This window comes from Bufo gargarizans, chromosome 6 (genome assembly GCF_014858855.1).
Source record: "Bufo gargarizans isolate SCDJY-AF-19 chromosome 6, ASM1485885v1, whole genome shotgun sequence".
Taxonomy (NCBI): domain Eukaryota; kingdom Metazoa; phylum Chordata; class Amphibia; order Anura; family Bufonidae; genus Bufo; species Bufo gargarizans.
In genome coordinates this window covers 250,929,783-250,936,028 of record NC_058085.1, presented here as the reverse complement: position 1 = coordinate 250,936,028, position 6,246 = coordinate 250,929,783, and the positions used below count along the sequence as shown (strand labels likewise).

Here is a 6,246-nt window from a genome sequence, read left to right as displayed (position 1 = left end):
CCTGTTCAAAAAATGTAGTTGCTGGAGTTGATACATATTGACTCATACCTAAAATATGTGATAAGCTTTCACCAGGAAAAAAATGTATGTTAGGAGATTCTGTGGTAAAAACAGTTCTTTTTACTGGATCAAAGCGTAGTTTATAGATTTTGTTTGATATTTTCAAATTATCAATCCGATCGTTGATTGCTTTCACAACATCATTAACGCTCAAATAAAATCCGGATCTGATATAATATTCTTTCATCTCATCGCACTTTCCAATAAAAAAAGCACCTTCTTGGCTAGCAAATGTGTACCAAGACTTTGGGTACGACATTTCTGTAAGCCTGACCTCATAGGATCCATTAAGATAGACCGGTTTAGCTAATTTAGTGGTGAAGGTTGAAATTGGGTTTTCTGGGTAAATTTTTGAAGATGCATTACTAGGTAATGTTATATAGAACGAGCCCTCCTCCATGACTTAGATCTTAGTCAGCTGATCAACCTTAATACAGCTGTTAAATTTTTCAGGATATCCGAGCCACTTTACAAAATAAAAAGTTTTGCCACCACTACGTCTCTTTTTCAGTATTTTTTCTACCCTGTAGTGACGGTTCTCATCAAGCAGTATCTTTTGTATCTCCTCGTTATAAAATTCAGATCAACATTTTTATACATCACTTTCCTGAATCTTGTATTTTCTTCAAATTTCTTCTGTGTAAATTTACTCGTAACCTTTACCGAACGTCCCCTTATACTGAGAGATTCTAACATGGTCATTGATATTTAAAGAAGCCTTCATAGGTTTAGACAACCCAGATTTACCATAAGTGATGCGCCATATTCTTAATGAGTTATGCTTTGTTACTTCAGATGATTTGCACTGAATTGTGGAGTGGTATGTATTATTATAGCTATATACAAGGTCAGGTAGAACATCAATGTACCTAAAAGTGTTATTTTTTGTAAGATAGAACCACATACATGTTTTTAAAGTTCTATAGCTGCTATTACAGTATATTGAATGATTTGCAGAGATTCTTCATAGCAGCATTCATAAATTCTCGCCCACGATCCGTTTGCAATTTTTGCAGAACACGGCCATAATTTTCAAATATTAGCTCAAAAGCTTTTGCAACAGATGATCCCTTCTTGTCCCACAAAGCCACACACCAGGCGTATTTGGATACTGTTAAAATATATTTTACACCGTCATTTTCTTTGGAGTGTGGTATCATAATAACTAAATCGGCCTGCCATAATGTATCTAAATCTGAAACAATAATCTTGTTTTTTTAAAAACGTTTTTCTTGCAGGTTAAGGCTACTTTCACACCAGCGTTCGAGCGGATCCTTTCAGAACGGATCCGCTCATATTAATGCAGACGGTGGCTCCGTTCAGAACGGATCCGTCTGCATTATAACTTAGAAAAATTTCTAAGTGTGAAAGTAGCCTGAGCGGATCCGTTCAGACTTTACATTGAAAGTCAATGGGGGACGGATCCGCTTGAAGATTGAGCCATATGGTGTCATCTTCAAGCGGATCCGTCCCCATTGACTTCCATTATAAGTCGGAACTGATCCGCTCGCCTCCGCACGGCCAGGCGGACACCCGAACGCTGCTTGCAGCGTTGAGGTGTCCGCTCACTGAGCGGAGCGGAGGCTGAGCGCTGGCAGGCGGATGCATTCTCAGTGGATCTGCCTCCACTGAGAATGCATTAGGGCCAGACGGCTGCGTTCAGGGCCGCTTGTGAGCCCCTTCAAACGGAGCTCACGAGCAGACACCTGAACGCAGGTGTGAAAGTAGCCTTATGTAGTGTATAAGCAACTTGTTGATCCAACCACTCACGTAAATCTTTTGTTTTTACGCCATATTTATTAGCCTCACTAAACAGGTTTTCTATTCCACCGAAAGATCCCGGTGCTTTAGGGTTGAAATACAGTTTCTTTAATACTTTTTCATGACGATTCCAAGTCATAATTAAATTAAAATCAATTTACAATGCCTCTTTATTCTACACAAACACTTAAAAGTAAAATTAAGTGTTAATACTACCAATATAAGGTTGTTTATAGCCTTAATTTCTAGGATTAATGTATAATCTGTCTAAAATATTGTACAATGTATAAAGCTATTTTAATTACTATACAAATATTCTTTCAACAGTGAAAGCTGTATTGCGACCGCTTGTCATCAGATTAGATCGCATGGTCAGCAGTCCCAAATTATGGGTGGTAACCATGCTAAACACAATCTTTTTTGACTAAGCAATTCAATATACAAGACTAACAGCCACATTTACTCTCCAAAAGTAAGTAATATTTTAATTTATTCCATTATTAGTTGCTTTCTGCTTTTCTCTATTTAGTAATTTACACCTAATTATTTGACATATGTTGTACTAATAGATTTTCTCTATTATTCTATTCAGTATTAATGTGATGGTAATTTATATAAGTATTATTTTGCCTTTTAATGCAATCTTAAAGAATTTTTTTTCTCTATTCTTTTATTTAATATTAGTGTTTTACTAATTTAGATATTATTTAACATTTCATAAGAGTTATTTTACAAATGTTTAGTATGTAATACCAAATACACAAAATGGTCTATAGAACTTTTTTGTTTAATACAATGCTTTATTGCTAGATGGAAAATCTGAATAATCTTTATGATCAAGCTGCAGTTAGCCTAACAACCGATTCTGAAATGGGTAAATATACTGTATCATAATAAGAACTTTTACAGTCATTCTGTTTAATAAAATTACTAAAAGCTCTTTAATTTTATGTTTTAAGATGCTGTTATGGGTGTATATAGAAAAACATCAATCAAGATTCTGATTATGCACTTAAAGCTGAGACCGATATCCTTGCTCAAATTAACAGTATGTATTATATATATCAATTAGTTTCAATAGTATGCGATTCTGACATAGGCACTACATTTAATTCACTTTGTTAATCAGTATCAGAAGTATCTCATATGGAAGTCGAGGCGCTGCCCGAAACTATGACTGATGTTTACCAAGTTCATGACAGCAATACTGTAGAACCTTCTTCTTCTAAAAAAAGGTAGAAAGAGCAAGGTCACATACAGTCAGGTCCATAAATATTGGGACATCAACACAATTCTAAAATTTTTGGCTCTATACACCACCACAATTGATTTGAAATGAAATGAACAAGATGTGCTTTAACTGCAGACCGTCAGCTTTAATTTGAGGGTATTTACATTCAAATCAGGTGAACGATGTAGGAATTACAACAGTTTGCATATGTGCCTCCCACTTGTTAAGGGACCAAAAGTAATGGGCCAATTGGCTTCTCAGCTCTTCCATGGCCAGGTGTGTGTTATACCCTCATTATCCCAATTACAATGAGCAGATAAAAGGTCCAGAGTTCATTGCAAGTGTGCTATTTGTATTTGGAATCTGTTGCTGTCAACTCTTAAGATGAGAACCAAAGAGCTGTCACTATCAGTAAAGCAAGCCATCATTAGGCTGAAAGAACACAACAAACCCATCAGAGAGATAGCAAAAACATTAGGCGTGGCCAAAACAACTGTTTGGAACATTCTTAAAAAGAAGGAATGCACCGGTGAGCTCAGCAACACCAAAAGACCCGGAAGACCACGGAAAACAACTGTGGTAGATGACCGAAGAACTCTTTCCCTGGTGAAGAAAACACCCTTCACAACAGCTGGCCAGATCAATAACACTCTCCAGGAGGTAGGTGTATGTGTGTCAAAGTCAACAATCAAGAGAAGACTTCACCAGAGTAAGGTTCACCACAAGATGAAAACCATTGGTGAGCCTCAAAAACAGGAAGGCCAGATTAGAGTTTGCCAAATGACATCTAAAAAAGCCTTCACAGTTCTGGAACAACATCCTATGGACAGATGAGACCAAGATCAACTTGTACCAGAGTGATGGGAAGAGAAGAGTATGGAGAAGGAAAGGAACTGCTCATGATCCTAAGCATACTACCTCATCAGTGAAGCATGCTGGTGGTAAAGTCATGACAAGGGCATGTATGGCTGCCAATGGAACTGGTTCTCTTGTATTTATTGATGATGTGACTGTTGACAAAAGCAGCAGGATGAATTCTGAAGTGTTTCGGGCAATATTATCTGCTCATATTCAGCCAAATGTTTCAGAACTCATTGGATGGCGCTTCACAGTGCAGATGGACAATGACCCAAAGCATACTGCAAAAGCAACCAAAGAAAGAAGTGGAATGTTATGCAATGTCCAAGTCAATCACATGACCTGAATCAGATTGAGCAGGCATTTCACTTGCTGAAGACAAAACTGAAGGGAAAATGCCCCAAGAACAAGCAGGGACTGAAGACAGTTGCAGTAAAGGCCTGGCAGAGCATCACCAGGGATGAAACCCAGTGTCTGGTGATGTCTATGCGTTCCAGACTTCAGGCTGTAATTGACTGTAAAGGATTTGCAACCAAGTATTAAAAAGTGAAAGTTTGATTTATGATTATTATTCTGTCCCATTACTTTTGGTCCCTTGACAAGTTGGAGGCACATATGCAAACTGTTGTAATTCCTACACCGTTCACCTGATTTGGATGTAAATACCCTCAAATTAAAGCTGACAGTCCGCAGTTAAAGCACATCTTGTTCGTTTCATTTCAAATCCATTGTGGTGGTGTATAGAGCCAAAAATGTTAGAATTGTGTCGATGTCCCAATATTTATGGACCTGACTGTATATATCATCAAAATAACCGCTTCCATTTTTTATATTTAATTTGATTTCTACAACTAACGGCCATATCACTTACAGATCAGAAATTATCCAAGCTTAAAAAACACAAGGGTAAAGAAAACATCAGGCATGGTTTGGATCTGTGCTTTGAGGTTTTCTTAAAATATTTTATAGATAAAAGCTGGACTGTATCTGGAACCTTTATACATCGCGGTATATATCTGAAAAGACCAGTTGAGGATAAGACCTGACAAATATCTGCATCTGAATATCCAGCACTCATGTGGACTTGATAAAACTTGGGGGACGTCCGGTTCCCATGGTTAAAGCTAACATCTGGACCTGACAGTGGACACCTACACTTACAATTGCTAAAAAGCAGCCATCCAACCAGCCTCCATATTCCTTACTGGTGCCAGAAATTATATTTGAAATCTGCTGCTGGTGAATGTACCAAAAATAATACTTTACACGTAGTAAAAGAGACTGTTGTACATTAATTTCTGGCCTCATTGTTAAAAACTACATTTTCACTGCACCGATCTTCAAAGAGCAACAGACTCAGGGAGTACATCATGACACGCCACTTCATTATGGCCACTATAATGCCCATCTTCTACACCAGCTCCTCAGGGGCTTGCTGCAGAGGGGAAAAAGACAGCATGGTCTTCTTAATCTTGAACTTGAAAATTAAATCAAACCTGCTCACTTGAGTGCACAAGCTGCCTACCAGAAGATACATCAGCATCTGGCTACATGGTCAGATTCACTTTATAGCACCACTTAGCAGACTTTCTATGCTTCCAATGGATGAAGGTGTGGCCAGAATCCAAGCAGTATAACCTTAAAAAACTAAAAGAACTGTTAAATGTGTGTAGGCCTACTACTTTTAGTACCCATCACCCAATCAGTTTATTGAATGATTTACTTAAAGCATACGTAGCTGCAGTAGTGGCTGAGCCAATACGAATGAGATGTTGCAAAAAACAATGACCCACAAATCCAACATGCTTAAGAAATCTGAACAATAAAGCACAAAGTTGAAAATGCAACAAGGGACAGTGATCCTGATGAATCAGGAAATGCGGTGCATTACCACAAGGCCGTACAGCCAGATATTTAATAACTGCAATAACTGGACAAATACCCACATCAGCCACTACACCCAAATTAATCCAACAACCTTTATCTTGACAATCTACAGTATATTGCAATAAAAATAGCTCTACCACCACCGGATAGCTGCACGTCTCGTAAATATAACACCAGCACACAGTGGCGACTCTAGGATCAATATATGGGGGGGCACAGAAGATACACAGTCAAAAATGGGGGGGCACTAATAATTTTCTCCAGCTAATCATACTACTGAAAATTACTAAATAAGTATATATAAATAAGATAACAAAATACGAGAGTATTGCGGTATGCAGAGATAGCTTTTTTTTATTGTATTATACCATACAAGAGTTTCAAGAGTTTCCTTTATTCCTCAGTAGGCTTGAGTATTCAGAAACAATCTATTCCTAAGAGTGGATTCA

The 6,246-nt window shown here is 37.7% G+C and overlaps 1 long non-coding RNA gene across 1 annotated transcript; it reads left to right on the top strand.

The window, feature by feature from the left end:
- The first annotated feature begins 2,153 nt into the window (after positions 1-2,153).
- Positions 2,154-2,853, top strand: LOC122939836. The gene is made up of 3 exons (XR_006390179.1): positions 2,154-2,293; positions 2,632-2,695; positions 2,781-2,853. It is a non-coding gene; the product is annotated as an uncharacterized LOC122939836 (long non-coding RNA).
- Positions 2,854-6,246: the final 3,393 nt, after the last annotated feature.